The sequence below is a fragment of the Nothobranchius furzeri genome, chromosome 12, assembly GCF_043380555.1.
Source record: "Nothobranchius furzeri strain GRZ-AD chromosome 12, NfurGRZ-RIMD1, whole genome shotgun sequence".
In the NCBI taxonomy this organism is placed as follows: Eukaryota; Metazoa; Chordata; class Actinopteri; order Cyprinodontiformes; family Nothobranchiidae; genus Nothobranchius; species Nothobranchius furzeri.
Genome location: NC_091752.1, coordinates 10,073,634 through 10,090,611, shown reverse-complemented (window position 1 = coordinate 10,090,611; position 16,978 = coordinate 10,073,634). Strand labels below are relative to the sequence as shown.

At 41.8% G+C, this 16,978-nt stretch overlaps 1 pseudogene; it reads right to left on the bottom strand.

Annotated features, from left to right (window-relative positions):
* Positions 1–370: 370 nt before the first annotated feature.
* On the bottom strand, positions 371–2,496 carry LOC129158909 (protein NLRC3-like; annotated as a pseudogene).
* Positions 2,497–16,978: the final 14,482 nt, after the last annotated feature.

The following is a 16,978-nucleotide window of genomic DNA, read 5'->3' as shown; positions in this document are numbered from 1 at the left end:
AGATGCAGACAAAGGACACATGAGGGCGCTAAGAGAACACAAAAGGAGAACCTGGAGTGGGAACTGGAGGAGCTGGGGAACAAAGGGACACAGAACATGACACTTCTATCTCTAATAACCTAGTGAATAACTTCCCTCAGTTCGTTTCTAATTATTCAATCAACTTGCAAAAGCAACACTTCATGAAGTTATTTAATTTTTTATCTTATTGATAAAAATCAAATGTTATTGTCCTAAAAATCTTGTCATCTTTCGACTGTAGCATTAAATATTCTTAATAACTAGAAATGTAACATCTATAAAGCATCAAATCAAATAAATCTGACAAATAAGGGAAAAATGTCTGTGTTTATGTCCCCATCTGCACAGATTTAACAATTAGTCTTAGATACATTCAATTGTGGTGAACTGTTTATTTGCGTTTTATACAAACAATTGTCTGACATGTAAAATAGTAACATTTAAAGTTTGGATGTAAGAGGTGAAAATAAAGATTTTAAAAGTTCCAAATCTCCCAGTTGCCCCTCCACCTTCTACAGGTAAAAATTACATCTAGTTATACATTTATAAGTTGGATTTGACTGAAGATTTGTGTTTTTTTATCTGAGATTATTGTTTTTATACTTTTATTAACTGATTCAATTATGTCCTCCCACTAAAACTGACACAACCATTTCTTCAGGTCAAACACCTCCAGATCTTTTTCTGAAGACAGTAGGATAAAGACCAGTGCTGACCACTGAGCAGGAGACAGTGTCTGTAGAGAGACGTCCTGAACTCAGAGACTGTTGGATCTCCTCCACCAGACAAAGATGATTCAGTTCATTCAGACAGTAGAGCAGGTTGATGCTTGTCTCCGCAGACAGACTCTCATTGAGCTTCTTGTTGATGTGATCAACTGTTTCCTGATTGGATCTGCTTCCTGTCTTCCCCAGCAGGTCTTTTAGGAGAGTCTGATTGGCCGGCCGGGACAGACCAAGGAGAAAGCGTCCAGGTGTCCATTTGGACTCTCAAAGGCCTTGTTCACAGCACTCTGATAGAGATCATTTAGATTTGGACCGCTGAAAAGTTTAGACCACAGAGAATGTTGCTGTTTGTCTTCCATTAGATTGACACCAGAGCTGATGAAGGTCATATCGACATGCAGAGCAGCCAGAAACTCCTGAACACTCAGGTGGATGAAGCAGAAGACCTTTAACTGGTACAGTCCTGTCTCTTCTACAAAGATCTGTGTGAACACTCCTGAGTACACTGAGGCTGCTCTGATATCGATGCCACACTCTGTCAGGTCTGATTCATAGAAGATCGGGTTTCCTTTCTGCAGCTGATCAAAAGCCAGTTTTCCCAGAGACTCAATCATCTTCCTGCTCTCTGGACTCCAGTGTGGATCTGCCTCAGCTCCTCCATCATACTTGACCTTCACTTTGGCCTGAACAACCAGGAAGTGAATGTACATCTGAGTCAGGGTCTTGGGCAGCTTTCCCCATCTTTGTTTTTAAACACCTCCTCCAGAACTGTAGCAGTGATCCAGCAGAAGACTGGGATGTGACACATGATGTGAAGGCTTCGTGATGTCTTGATGTGGAGGATAATCCTGATGGCCTGCTCCGCATCTCTGAATCTCTTCCTGAAGTACTCCTCCTTCTGTGGGTCAGTGAACCCTCTGACCTCTGTTACAATGCCAACACACTCAGAGGGGATCTGATTGGCTGCTGCGGGTCTTGTGGTTATCCAGAGGCGAGCAGAAGGAAGCAGGTTCCCCCTGATGAGGTCTGTCAGTAGAACTTCCAATGAGGAGGACTCTGTGACATCAGTCAGGATCTTACTGTGGTGGAAGTCCAGAGGAAGTCGACACTCATCCAGACCATCTGAGATGAACACGACCTGGAACTCTTCAAAGCTCCTGTTATTTTTGGTTTCAGTGAAGAAGTGATGAACAAGTTCCACCAAACTAAACTTCTTTTCTTTTAGCACTTTCAGTTCTCTGAAGGAGAACGGAAACATGAAGTGGATGTTCTGGTAGGCGTTGTCTTCAGCCCGGTCCAGAGTGAACTTCTGAGTTAAGACCGTTTTGCCAATACTAGCCACTCCCTTTGAGATCACTGTTCTAACAAGTTCGTCTCTCCCAGGTGGGAGTTTGAAGAGGTCTCGTCTGATTGTCGTTTCTAGTTTTTTTAGTTTCCTGGACGCCACTTCAATCTCTCTGATCTCATGTTCATTGTTGACCTCTCCAGTCCCTCCCTCTGTGATGTAGAGCTCAGTGTAGATCTCATTCAGATGTGTTGGGTTTCCTGCTTTAGCAATCCCCTCAAACACACACTGGAACCTCTTCTTCAGGCCAGATTTAAGTTTACGTTGACTAAATGCAACACAACATAAAGTATGTCAGGGTGTATTTTATGTAAGTACACGGGAAACTTGATACTTCTGCAAATAACTTGTTTGATTAATCTTTGTACCTGTTTGCAGATGGTCAGCCAGCTGGTCCTGCTTCATTCTTTTGAGGAAGTGTTATGGGAAACTTTATGTTAATTAATTCTTGATCATGGACTCAATCAACTGAATGTAAATGTATTGTTCTATGTCTCTTTGCATGACACACACACACACACACACACACACACACACACACAATCTCTCTCTCTCTCTCTCTCTTTTATCTCTTGGTATAAATAAACTCTGTGACCTGTTGTTTGGGGCATTTTGCCACAGTTATAACTGTTTGACGTGTCTGCTCATTGTCTCCTTCTCTCTTCACTATAGGAAATGGGTTATTGATAAACATATTGATAAAATCCATGACATTTTTTGGTCATTCAAAAGCCATAGTAAATCATCTTTACTTACAGGTTTCCCCCTTTACCATTACCTAAAACTAAAAAACTCAAATGAAGAGAACAGTCATTGTCCAGATGGTCTAATCTATTTTTACTTTCTTTATGAAGCTCCATGGCAGCCATGACACCTAATAAAAACATGATTTCTCATGTACTTTACTGGTCTTTGTAAAACGTCATTCTCCTATAAAATGAAAACAATTGTAAAACATGAGTTTTTTAAGTATAAACAATTTAAAAAATCATGATTTATATGATTATTTTGGGATTTATCATTACTTTTTGTTGATCTTTACAATTAGTCGACTGTATTGTATGTTTCTGAGTTTGTCAGGTGTGTGTGTGTGTGTGTGTGTGTGTGTGTGTGTGTGTGTGTGTGTGTGTGTGTGTGTGTGTGTGTGTGTGTGTGTGTGTGTGTGTGTGTGTGTGTGTGTGTGTGTGTTACACAGTGAAGTGTAGTGAGGACAAAAGAAACATGATGACTTGGTCGATAGACAAGGAAAACCAGTTTTATTTCCTCTGGTCCGAAAAACAAAATCAGAAAATCCCAGCACTATTCAAAGTGGCCACCCATCCAACTCTCTTAGCAGTCTCTGTCACTTTCAGAGAGGAAAAACGACCCTTTGCCACACCCAGCAGTCCACCTATATACTCTCCGACCCCCCCTCCAATTCAGGTCGGCCAATCACATCAGTCCACTCAGGCATTTCCTATATAAAGGCAGCATTAGAGGCGGGCTTCCTCTTTAGCTGCTTCAAAATGGCTGCCACAGAGGACACCTCCTGAGGGTAACAAACAAATTCATGTTACATAACAAATTACATTCCTGAATGAACACTCTTTGGTGTAAAGACATGTTGCTTCTCAACAGTGTGAAAATAGTGAATGTCACCCATAAACTGAATCTTAAAGCTGCTTTCCATCAGTGGAGGAACTCACCTCCACACTTGACTCATTGATTCTGTCAGCATGTTTATCGAAGCCTCAGTAAAAGCTAATTATTCCATTTTTCTTTTTCAACATTTTCCAGCCAGAAAGGAACCGTCTCTATCCTGGATGACATCGGCAGCATGTTTGACGACTTGGCAGACCAACTGGATGCAATGCTCGACTGATCTCCAGCCCCCCTCCCCCTGACCCATCCCTCATGACATGTAGGTGTGTGAGAAGACGGCGCTCCCAAGACTAAATGCTGGCGCTTTGGGGAGCTCGTGTTTGAGCGTCTGGCCCTCCCATGTTAAGTGCTTCCTGAGTAGCCTTGAAGAGGGAGTCCTCTTTATCTGGTGCAGTAGCTCTGGCTCCTTCTCCTGATGCGAGGAAGCTGCTCCCACAACAACCTCTGACCTCTGCAGCCCAGCGCGTTACCTCCACCCAGCCTCAGACTGCTGCGTGGACCGAGAAGCACAATAATTCATCTCTACACAAAAAAGGCTGGCTTAGACAAACTTTCGGGTGCAGTCTTACGAAGAAACTAAGCACACTAATTGTCTCAAAGGCAAGTAGACGGAGAGATGAACAAACACGACACGCTCTGATGAGGATTTTTAAAAGCACACTGAAACACAGACCGCTCTCTTTGCGTCCGTCTCTCTTCTAAAATATCAAAAGGATTCATTTTTCCAGATGCGTCGTAGCCTCCCTTTCTCCTCTGTACGAGTGGAGGCCAGTGGTTCGCTGGACTTCCCGACCCGCATGTCGTCTCTTCTCACGTTGTTGTTGGTGCTCTTGCTGTTATTGTTGGTGTTGTTGTTTCGAGCGTGTGCGTAGTCCCTGCTTTTTGCTCATGTCAGTGTCCTCCTGCTCGTACAGTACGTAGTTACGCTAAGGATCAGACCAGCTATGAATTCTTAAGACACTTGCACATAAATCAGATCGCCGGTGTTCATCTCTACACATGAAGGTTTTATGCTTGATGATAATAAGAGACCAACACTGACAAAAAGCACACATGAGGCGCACAACAGTGATTTCAAAAATATATTTCTTTACATTTCAAGGCTTTATATAGCCCATCCAATCAACATTCACACATACCGTAAATCCTCTAATGATAGCCTGTATTTAATTAACTGCCAGGTATCACAGTTTGGCCGGTGTCGGAGTTGGCGGAGGTGAATAATGGCCCGTTTTTTTTATTGTGGCCAGGTGGAATGTGGTAACAAGGAAGTACGGGGGGCGGTTATGTCATCCGTCTCACTTTTGATTTGCCAGTGATAGACCGCGAGGGTAACTTTAACCATGGCAGGTGCGGAGACAAAGAGGAGGCGAAAATTTGATATCAAGTTCAAAGAGAACGTGCTGATTATGCTGCAGAACACTCTGGGGAGCAATAGGGGTTGTATGAACTAGTCACTAGTCGACTTCACCGCTCTATAGTGACTTTTTATGCCCGTCATCCACTAGTCGCTGTCATGTGATAATGACCGGCAAGATGCAGTCCTCGGAAAAGACAGCAGCCTGCTGTCAGAAGGTGAGGAGCTCCTGCACGTCTGGAGACAACGCGCTGTGCCAGAGCGTCGGTACTGACACCCGCCGTAAAACGGTAATTTAACCAAATTGTGACGTTTACCCTCTTGCAATTTAACCTTCCCCTCACCCCTGTAAGGTTATGAAGTTCATGGTTTTCAACTCCATACAGCTGGCCCCTGGGCACAATAACACCGTGTAGAAAAACCAAGGTCGGGTTGTTCCTCAGACTGTTTACATTCCAGGAGAAGAGTCCGAAGGAGAAGAAGAAGCTTTACTTAATCAAAGTACTTTATTTGTGATTGAAATTATTAAGCAAAACAGATGTTGATCAACAATAATCAAGTGAATGATCTGTGAAATAAATATGTCATGAATTATGTTTAATGAAACCAGGACTACGGTGCAGACATACTGATCCTCATCTCCATAGAAACGCATGACACATTGTTCCAACCAATCAGAGCTTTCGGCTGCCGCAGGAGAATCTGGTGTTGACTTCAAGTGTCCAATCTACTTTACTGAAACTTATCAACAAGTCAGAGATATAAAACAAGGCAACGCCATTTTAAGTCAGTTCCATTTTGACTTCAGTTCTATTCACCATCATCCTAAAGACAAGCGCAGCCTGGCCGGATGCGTTTTCTTTAAACTAAGAACTGTGAAACGGGAGATTTTCGTCGTTTAACAACCAGACGACGTCCTTTCAAAATAAGAGCACCTGCTGACGCCGCTGAACGGTACCGGGCCGACCCTCCAGACGGGTTTTGAAACGTTGTGATCGCTGCACCGACAGCTCCACCGTACATCCGAGGTTTCCAGACCTGGCAATTCCTGATCTACTTGGGAGACCCCACTGGGTACGTACACGGCAAAATAGCGGCTCATGTCATCACTTTATAAGCCTCGTGATATCTAGTCATAACAAAGACGACCAGATTCGATTACGTCAGCCTATTCTTCTGTTTATAAAAGTGAACTACTAACAGTGTATTAAAATACAACATTAGATAGTTACATCACTTTAATTCCGTTACACCCCCATCCTAACCTTAACCAGCTTGTGCATGCAAAGCTCTGATTGTTGACGCGCTCCATACATCTGCGTCCTGAGCACGGCCACAGTAACATTATCAAATTAGGTGTCGCCACCTCAAAAACTAATTTAACATGCGATCGTTCATGTCAGCTCATTTCCTTTTATGTTTTCTGTCTTTTATGCTTTTATTTGTGTCTGATGCGTTTCGCTGCTGTGGATCAGGGCGAATCACCTGTTTTGTCCTCGGTGACGCACCTCACTGATGTGGCCGGCGAGCACTCCGCTGTTTTTGCGGTCGGTAGATCTTTTAGAACCGCAGTTCAAAGGTAACTCATAAGGTGAATATATATGAACCCAGGTAGCAGTTTTTCTTTAGGATTGAGAGGAGATGCAGGAAGATAATAAACAGATACAGGACAGAAAAATAGTCAAATAAAAACAAGTTATTTTTTGTACCTGGTGGTTGCAACAAACAGACACCATTGAAGGTAATCAGAAGTGAGGAACAGAAAATGAAATAATTATTTTAATGTTTAGAGCAGCAGGAACTCTGAGAGGCTGCAGGAGCATCAGTGAGTTTGCGGCCACTGCGCAGGGGGAGGGGAGAGGGCTGAAGCAGAAACTACTGTTGTTAAAAGAAATGTGTTTAACTTTGAAAATGTGGGCGCAATTTTAATTGTCAAAAACTCCAGCGAACCATTAGTTCATTTTACTCAAATAGAAATTGAGGCCTGCCTCTAATACTGGCCCTCCTTCCAATAAAGGCCCGGAGCTTGATGAGCTTGAGTCAAATACAGGCCCGGGCCTGTATTACAAGATTTACGGTAGGTTTAAAACAGGCGCTCCTAAAGCGCCCTCTAGTGTTTGGTTAGTAAAATTGCCTTTAATCAACTTAACCTCCTTCTCGTCTTCCTCTTTTATCACAATTATTTCTAAATTTGGTGTTTATTCTGCAAATCTCCGTGCCTTCGTATTTATCTATTCCTTTTGTTTAACAGCTTCATGATTTCTTTGACAACGCCCCTTTGTGTCAGTGATGTCCAAGTGATTTAACCCTAAAAGTTAACCCCCAAATGTCTGCAACCTTCTGTAACTACTGCAAAGCCTTGTATGAGCTAATATAAATACATAAAATAACAAAAAATCTGGTAAGCTGTAATAAGTTGGCTTCACTCCTCCCGACGCCCCCAGTTTTCAGTGTTTCCCCTTCATATAAGCCAAGGCGATGGATCAGCCACCAGTTTTCATCCTAGTGAAAAGTCCACTTGTATTTTTATGCTCTTTAAAACAAAGATCTATTTGAAAGACAGATAGTTCTATGTGAATAATAATAACTATGATGATAATCAAGAGGAATCTAAATGTTGAGTTGAAATGATCTGAGCCTGTACATTTCTGTTGGAGTTCTGGATGTGTTGTGACGGCTGTTGTTCCACGGTCAGGTTTAGGTTGCCTTTCTGCTGTGACGATACATTCCTGTACAGTTGTGATTAGAATAAATGTATAAATTAAACCTCGCTTTGCCTTTTTAATGCTTCATGTACGGCAATGTGCATTTTGTCTTGGGGCTGATTGGAGAACTGTAAAGGACTTCCTGCTACAAAAGCACATGTTAAAGGGGACGTGTTGCGACTATATTTTTAAAGTTAGAACAATTTTGTGGTCTATACAAAACAGGAAAATGAAGATTTTTGCACAAAACCCCTTTAAGCAATCTCACCAGCTCTTTTTGACATTTTCAGTACATTTAAGAATACACGCTTGCTGGATCACAGGAGACTGGGTTTCCAGGTTGCTGGAGGACTGGAGGAGCTGAGCACGGAATAGGGAGCAGGATCCGGTAAGGTAAGGTCAATATGGAGTGGACAGCCAGGGAGCGGCTGGGAGACAGCGGGACTGGTCCGGTAGGTTGCAGGACGGTGTGAAAGGTGGTGGTGGAAATCTGGAGAAGAGGCAGCTTACAAAAATCAGGCAAGCTTGGAAAAACACACAGGAACCAGCAATCTGGCTAGAAGTACGACTTGGACGATATCTACTTGGATTACTCAGTAATCAGGCTCAGGAGTCGTAGATACCAAAGTTGAGTTAATCATCCAGCGAATAAAGATGTCTCCCAGCAGCTTATATGTCCCTGGCCAACTGATGAGCAGATGGGCTGCAGCTGGTCCACTGCTTGACACGCCCACCTGCAGGAGAAGCTCAGAGAAGGTTTAGCAGAGAGAGGAGGACTCACCCCAGACCATGACACCAAGATAACTTAAAGTGATACTTTACAACTTTTTCGTATTTTGAACTCATTTTCTTGAGCCAGCATGTGCCAAAATGACCCTTTACATGGTGAATGAAACGTCACTCAGACCCTCAACACTCTGTGGCCAGAATACCACACTTGCAACTTCAGATTGCCGGTCAGGTCTGTTGGAGTTAGTAAAGCTGATATGCCTGGTTCTGCAGCCTAACCCCCGGGTTTCCACAGGAGCCATCAGCAGCACGTTACTGCAGCAGCACGTCTTGCTCACGTAAACTGCTGCCTGGCCCTTCCCACGAGACGCTAAGCAGCAGGGGAGCAGCTGTCACCGACAGAGCGCGAAGTCACACGAGTGACTTCGTCAGTAAACACAACAACAAGCAGGAGAAAACTACAACATGGCTCCAAAAGGTTTGTGTTTTATGTTCTGTCCGTTTTATAATTGCCAATACGGACCTGAAAAACAAAGGAGACCGCTAGCTAGGTGATAACTTCTCACGGGGCCGCACAGTTAGTAACCTTTTTTAAAGTAAAGCAACCGGAAGGCAGTACGTTTCTTTATTCTGAAAATCTCGGGAGCTTCGCTCCATTTCCGCGTCCGATTTCCTGTCTTTCCTTCCCCAAAAATGTTGAACTTGACCCGTTTCAGAGGCGTCGCACGTAGAAAATAGAACCGGCGCGTAAAGGCTGCGACATGCTGCTCCTGAGACGTGGCTGACTCGCACTGCTGACGGCTGCTGACGGCTCCAGTGGCAGTGGCGGAGCTTGATATGTGCAACATGTGCGGCATTTAATTTCTTTTTTTTTTTTTTCTTCCATCAACCGATACATCAACAAAACATAGAAATCACATGTTCTTCATAATAATAATAGTGATTAGTGATGATAATAATAATATTTCTGTAATAAAAGCACAACAAAGTCATTGTTTGCGTTTATATTGGGATTTTATTGCGCCCCTTGTGTCCGCCGCGCCTCTGTAGTGCGCTCTATAGCGCCCTTTATCAGGTGGGGGGCGGAGGGATCTCGGAGAGTGATGATGGAGGGATACAGGTACCGTTTCACATATCACCGCTCACAAACATAATGGAGAAGAAGCGGTCGAAGCCATCTGGTGCCCAATTTCGGAAAAAAAGAAAAGAAGAGGAGGAGAAACGAGGAAAAGATGCAGGTATGCATCTCTTTATTATTTAGTTGGTATTTTTCCCGCCTGTCCCCCAACTTATTGATTACCTAACCTCTCTAATCTGTACGTTTTGCATGGTGCTATGATGATCCCTTCAAATGTCTTGCTAGCTTCTTACGTTGCATGTATTTAGAACTACTTCCAACCGCTAGCTTTTTCTTTGTCAAATGAGCTTTTATGAAAAGCTAAGAGTGGAAAACCGAAAGGCTGATAACCAAACGCTATCAAATTAAAATGAGTCTTTGAGAATTTTGCTGAAATACATTGTCGGTGGGTGGCAGGTCTCGCGCCGGCGCCATTCGCCTTTCTTTTTGGACTCGGGAAATGAGCTACTTATTATTTACCCTACGAAAAACGGAGCGGCAGCGGGCCACTGGAGGTGCCCTGCCAGTAAGATCCTGTTTATACTGTAAACTGCCATAACATAAAAACTATAATAGCTAGAGCGGTCTTTTTTTAGCTGAAAGTTGAGACTGTCTCGCCTTTCAGCACTGTACAAGTCGATGATGTCATCATGTTGCGTTAAGTGTGCTGCACAGCACACCGCGGCTATGTTAACTCACAGTGACCTTGAAGCAGCGTGGGAGAGTGGAAGAATTTAACCAGTTAAAATGGATTCATGGATATTTAATCAATAGTTGTGGCTCCTCTGGTCATTTAGTTCTTTGTGTGCCGGAGACATTTGCTGAATAAGGAAATAAAAACTTAAAATGACAAAAAAAATGAGGGAAAAACACTTGTTTTGTATTTTATCAATTATTAATGATTAATAGATTGTTGGTGTTTTAACTTTTGGTAAAGGAAAACACACAATTTCCAGGCAGCCCCAGTCTGGAGAAGTGATGGTGACATCAGCCGTTAAAAATAAATAATACTCTGAGGTTTTTATGAATAATTTGTACTTTTACTTGAGTATTTCTCTAACAGCAGTACTTTTACTTGTAAATGAGTAATATTTTAGCAATGTAACAGTACTTGTACTCGAGTACAGATTTTCAGAATTCTTTCCACCACTGCTGAAAACTGTAAATGCTCATTGTAACATGTTAATTAAAACGCTAAAGCAACAGACGTGACATGAAGATTGTATTGTTTGTTTTATGCAACATCAGGAGCCCTACGCAGATATTTTGGGATGACATCAGCTGCCACTGAGGAACAGCCAGCTACCTCCACTGCTCATACCAGTAGGCCAGTATTTGAACTTTAGGAGGGACAGTCTGCTGGCACCACATCTCCCCAGGAAGATACTTTAGGTGGGTTTTGCACATGTGTGTGTGTCCAGCAAACATTTAGCTATAGACATTTAAATAGTATTTTCACAGAATAGGGGAATTGTTCCATATAGCAATGTGGTGAGTTATGCTTCCATTTTCTGTCAATAGAGAGACCTACCAGTACATGTGAACTTGATGAGGAACAGCCAGCTGCCACGTCTCCCCAACAAGCTTTGGCAGGTAAGTTTTGCACAAGTGTGTGTGTGTGTGTGTGTGTCCTGCAAACATTAGAGAAATTTGAATGTCACATATTGTATTTTAATAGAATATGTGAAATGGTCCACATAGCAATGTGTTGAGTTACGCTTCTGTTTTCTGTCAATAGATAAGCCTGAACGATCAACCAATGAGTCCCACTGAAGGTGATGATGAGCCTCTTTCTTCAGACCCAGCCAAGTGGCCATCACCAGTTACCGACAGCATACGCACAGAGCTAGTTCGAAGAGGACATACCAAGGTGCCAACTACTTTCATATTTCCCAGGAATGAAGGCGATGGCAGGTGTTGTCATCATCATGATTTCAGTAGAACTTTGACAAGTGGTGAGATGGTGGCCAGGAGCTGGATGTTGTATTCAGTTAGCAAACTTTGTTATATATAATACACTCCACGCAATTTGAAACAAAGTTGTAGGTGTAATTTTTTTTTCTTGTGTGTGTGTGTGTGTGTGTGTGGAGGGGGGGGGTGTCGCGGGGGATCTCGCAGGCGCCATTTAGGCCAGCTCCGCCTCTGATTACATGATGTTATTCATGTTACTCCAAAAATCGCTGTTAGAAGGAAACCAGCTTTGCAGCGTCACAGAAAGAAACGTAGCGAACAGCGACGGGAGGGCGAGAACCGAAAGGAGGAGATGATCTGATCATCTTCATCAGCAGCTTTTATAAAGTTATGGAAACGCCACAAATAAAATCCACCTGGTTGGTCAGGTGTCCCAGAAGGCTGTTTCTGTAGATGGTGACACGAGGAGGGACAGATTAAAGTCACACTGGTTTTTATTTGAACACTCAACTGTTTACTAAATGATTCAGCTTCATTCCAGCATTATTTATACGTACAATAAATATTTATTTAGCTAAAAATATAATGTTATCAGTGCAGAATTTTATTAGTTGACTTTTTGTAATGAAATATTTACATTTAACCTTTTATCTGCTTATTGATCTTCATAATGCTGGTAGAAATGTAGCTACAGCTGTGAAGTAGCCCCTGAGTGTTATTTTATGATACCTAGTATTTATTTTACTGTATCCCGTTCTCTGGACCAGAGCGTAGACCTGTGGTCATAGACAGGCTGCAGTCATTAAAATGGTTAACATGAGGTCAGGGGTCACACTGTTTTCTGAGTGTTTGCAACACAGTTCTGAATTTAAATACCGGTAGTTCTTTTGACATAGTTTGCTCAAGTCATTTTGAAGTTCCTGTTTAGTAATAAATGTAAAGAAAATTCAAATCTGTTTTTTTTTTTCATTTAAGCTGCAGTTTTACAGACTTTAATAAACATAAACACTAAATACAAACTAGACACTGAAAGCTGAGGTTGTTCTGAAAAAAGGAGCAGAGTTACAAACATTTTACACTTTTATTACAATTTTAAAGCCATAAACAAAAAAAATACTTGTTATATTTATGGTCATAAGAGGGTTAAACATGATAAATTTTCCGCCTCCCACAAAGAGATGGTAAAAGTGAATGTGAGCATAATTATATACATTTTATTACTTTATTAAGTATTTTTTATTATTGACTATTACTCCAAAGAGTTCAGATGAAGGCAACTGGACTTCTTTGGTTTCTTTAAAACATTTCACTTCTCCTCTGAGGAGCTTTGTCAGTTCTAACTGGAACATGGGAGAGTCAAGCTCATAAGCTGTAGCTGTCTGTTGTTATTTAAAGAGCAGAAACTACTCTGAGTACCCCGCCTCTCCATCTCCTGATGAGTCGTTAGCCTCTATTGATGGTGAGTCATCGTGTTGATTAGATGCAGGAAGATGTGACCTAGACTGAAACTGAATGAGATTCAAAAAAAGTTCTAATCTTTTAAACAACGCTGTTGGTCCTCTTGGTCCTTGATCTGGTTTTCTAAAACCCGGTGTTAAAAACCTTGCTGTGTTTTTAGACGGTTCTTTTAATCTTTACAGACAGGTGAGTGCAGTGGTCCAATCAGGTTTTTATCATTTAAGGCAGATAGCAAAGGTGAAGCCATACCTTCCTGCTAATGTCCTCGAACCTGGACATTAGCAGGAAGGTATGGCTTCCTGCTAATGGCTTCAAGACCGAACACCTGTTCGGTCTTGCCGATTGGACTACTGCGACTCCCTGTATTCTGGCCTGGACCAGTCCTCCCCACACCGACTTCAGCTGGTCCAAAATGCAGCGGCCCGCTTGCTGACTGGAACCAGCAAGCGGGATCACATAACCCCGGTTCTGGCCTCTCTCCATTGGCTTCCTGTCTCTTACAGGATCCGTTTCAAAATTTTACTTTTTGTTTTTAAATCCCTTCATGGCCTGGCCCCAGTTTACATCTCTGAGCTGCTGTCCGCTTACGTCCCTGCCAGAACCATGAGGTCCAGCTCTCAAGCTCTTTTAACAGTTCCAAAAACCCGCCACAAGACTCGCTGCAACAGAGCGTTCTCTGTGGTTGGGCCCAAACTGTGGAACAAGCTACCTCTCAACATCAGGACCACACAGAATCTAGACCAGGGGTGTCAAACTCATTTTAGCTCAGGGGCCACATTGATGAAAATCTAGTCCCAAGTGGGCGAGACGGGTAAATAAAAAAAAAAACTTAGATTGTTTTCATTGTTTTAATACAATCAATATAAAACAAGGCTGGAGCCTGAGGACAATATATCCAAAATAGTATAAGTACAACACCTGAAGTGTACTTGAAAATTTGAAGAAAAAAAAATTAATAAATAAAAAAACATTCCTTAGTGATTCAAAGTGCTTACAGATCACATGGCTAGATCAGTTTCATGCAGCACTTAAAGCCGGGATGTCCAATCCTGGTCCTCGAGGGCCGGTATCCAGCACGTTTTTGTTTTAACCTGCTTCAACACACCTGATTTCAATCAGCAGGTGATTAACAGGCTTCTGCAGAGCCTGATGAGCCGCTGCACAGGTGATTCAACCAGCTAATCAAGCGTGTTGAAGCAGAAAAACCACAAAACCTGCTGGTTACCGGCCCTCCAGGACCAGGATTGGACACCCCTGACTTAAAGTATATTTGACTCATTTTACTTTACATCTTTTAGCTTTCACCAGCGCATCAATATCAGAAGTCACATCCTGCGTGGCGGCCAACTTCAGGATGTGATTCAAGTTCTTGTGTGAGCCTTGAGTGCAGCTTTGTTTTATTTATGCTCATTACAGAGAAAACTTGCTCACAAAGATAAGTTTATTTTCACTCTACATTGTAAAGTATGAAAATAAAGTTTACACAACCATCTCGCGGGCCGGAGTTAACCCGTTTGCGGGCCGCATCCGGCCCGCGGGCCGCATGTTTGACACCCCTGATCTAGACCATTTTAAATCCCTTCTTAAGATGCAATTTTTGATTTGGCTTTTTATGCAGGTTGACTTGAGCATCTTAATAGTTTTTAACAGTTTTTATCACAGATTGTGACTGTTGTGTGCTCATCTTATTTTAGGTTTTTATTGTTGATTTGTTGTATCTTTTTTTGTTTTACCTTGTACAACGCTTTGGTGTAGCTTTGCTGCTGTAAATGCGCTCTGTAAGTAAAATTGACCTTGACCTTGACCAAAGCTGCATTATTGGTTCTGGAAAGGTGAAATCTAAGCCCCGCCCCTATTTAAAGTGGGGTTTTCACGTTTTTACATAGATAGCTTCTTTTACTCCTCTCTCAAATCATCTATCTTCTCTGTCCAGAATGTGGACTTTGTCATCTTCAAAGGTGTGTCCCTTGTCCTTCAGGTGAAGGTGGACTGCAGAGTTTTGACCTGAAGAGGAGGCTCTCCTGTGATGTGTTATGTTCTTGTGTAATTGTTGTTTAGTTTCTCTAATGTAAACATCTGGACAGTGCTCCTACACTGGACTGCATAAACGACCCCACTGAGCTTCTGTTTGGGTGTTTTGTCTTCTGGATGGACCAGGTTCTGTCTGAGGGTGTTGTTGGGTTTAAAGTTTACCGGGATGTTGTGTTTGGAGAAGATTCTTCTAAGTTTCTCTGAGACTCCTGCCACGTATGTGATGATGGTGCCTTTGTGTAAAGGGTGTTGTTAGGTTGGTAGCAGAGCTCTCATGTTTAGTGTTAAGTTCAGTGAGATCATGGAATGGGATCAAGAATTTCCTACTAACAGGAAAAAGATCTCAGCTAACATAGCCGTATCACAATGGATAAGTCTCTGTGGTTGCGTATATTTTACTACCTCTTACTAGAGCTGTCTTTAGTAAGCACAAAATATCTTTGGTTGTACAGCTGTGCAATAGCAATACAGTATCTTGATTTCTGTTAAATGTACTTCCTGAATGAGTGACCTTTTCAGGCTAAAATAACAAAATGACAAATACAGACAGAAGGACGACTTCTTTCTTCTTTTATAATGCGTTGCATCACCACCTGGTATCAGAACAGGACTCGGTATTGGAAGATAATCAAAAATCAAACAACTTGGACTCGGATCAGGGGCAAAAATGTGGTTGTAACATCTCTAGATACAAGTCAGCTTTAAAACTAAAACTGTTATTTATGAACTAACATTAACACTAATGACACTAATTTATATATTTTTATTATGTTGTTTGAACCCAAGGGTCTCATTATCTGAATTTTCTAACTTATTGGATTGCTCTATAAGTGCCCCTTTTTTTACTTTGAGCACCCGCCCCGTCAAAGGTCTCTGCACGGCCCTGGTAAAGACTAGTATAAGTAAAGACTAGTATACGTCAAACTAATATGAGTAAAGACTAGTATACTTTAAACTAATATGAGTAAAGACTAGTATACTTTAAACTAATATGAGTAAAGACTAGTATAAGTAAGGACTAATATACTTTAAACTATGAGTAAAGACTAGTATAAGTAAAGACTAGTATTAATATACGTTAAACTAATATGAGTAAAGACTAGTATAAGTAAAGACTAATATTAATATACGTTAAACTAATATGAGTAAAGACTAGTATAAGTAAAGACTAGTATTAATATACGTTAAACTAATATGAGTAAAGACTAGTATAAGTAAAGACTAATATTAATATACGTTAAACTAATATGAGTAAAGACGAGTATAAGTAAAGACTAGTATACGTCAAACTAATATGAGTAAAGACTATGAGGCCAGTCTTTAAACGACAGCCGCTGTGTCTTTAAACGTTTTCTTGGTTTCTCTTCAGTTTTTTAAAAATGTATTCCTCTCAGTTGTAAACGTAGCTGTTTTACCTTCATCTGCAGATGGAGTCTCATCTTCCCTCTTACGTTTTTTGCTCTCAGGCATATTAACATTTGATCTGTAGTGCTCTTTGTACTTATTCCAGGTAAGCTTGGTGCAATCCCGTGGTTCGTCTAGCTGAATCTTGGGTCGCTTTTTCAGTGCCGTGGCCACGTCGTATGAAATGCATTCTGCTTTTCTTTTACCTTTCTGAATTTCTAATGGCGTGTGCAGTTGGACAGTCTTGGGGGAGCTTTGCGCTCCGTCTGACAGATTGTGGTGGCCTAAAGCTTTTAGTGGCTTGTAACACAGTTTAGCCTCTCTGTTGTTAAAATCCTGTTTCAAAGTCTTGTTTTGCTGTTCCTGCAGCTTAGCCCCGCCGGCAGATTCATTGGAAGGTTTGCCTTCGAGGTTATTCATAGCAGACAATAAATTCTGTTGACCTATGTTTAAAATGGTCATCTCGACATCTCTTTTAAACTTTTCCTGAGCCATTTTGCTGTGGTAGGTCTGAGCCAGATCTCTGGACTTACG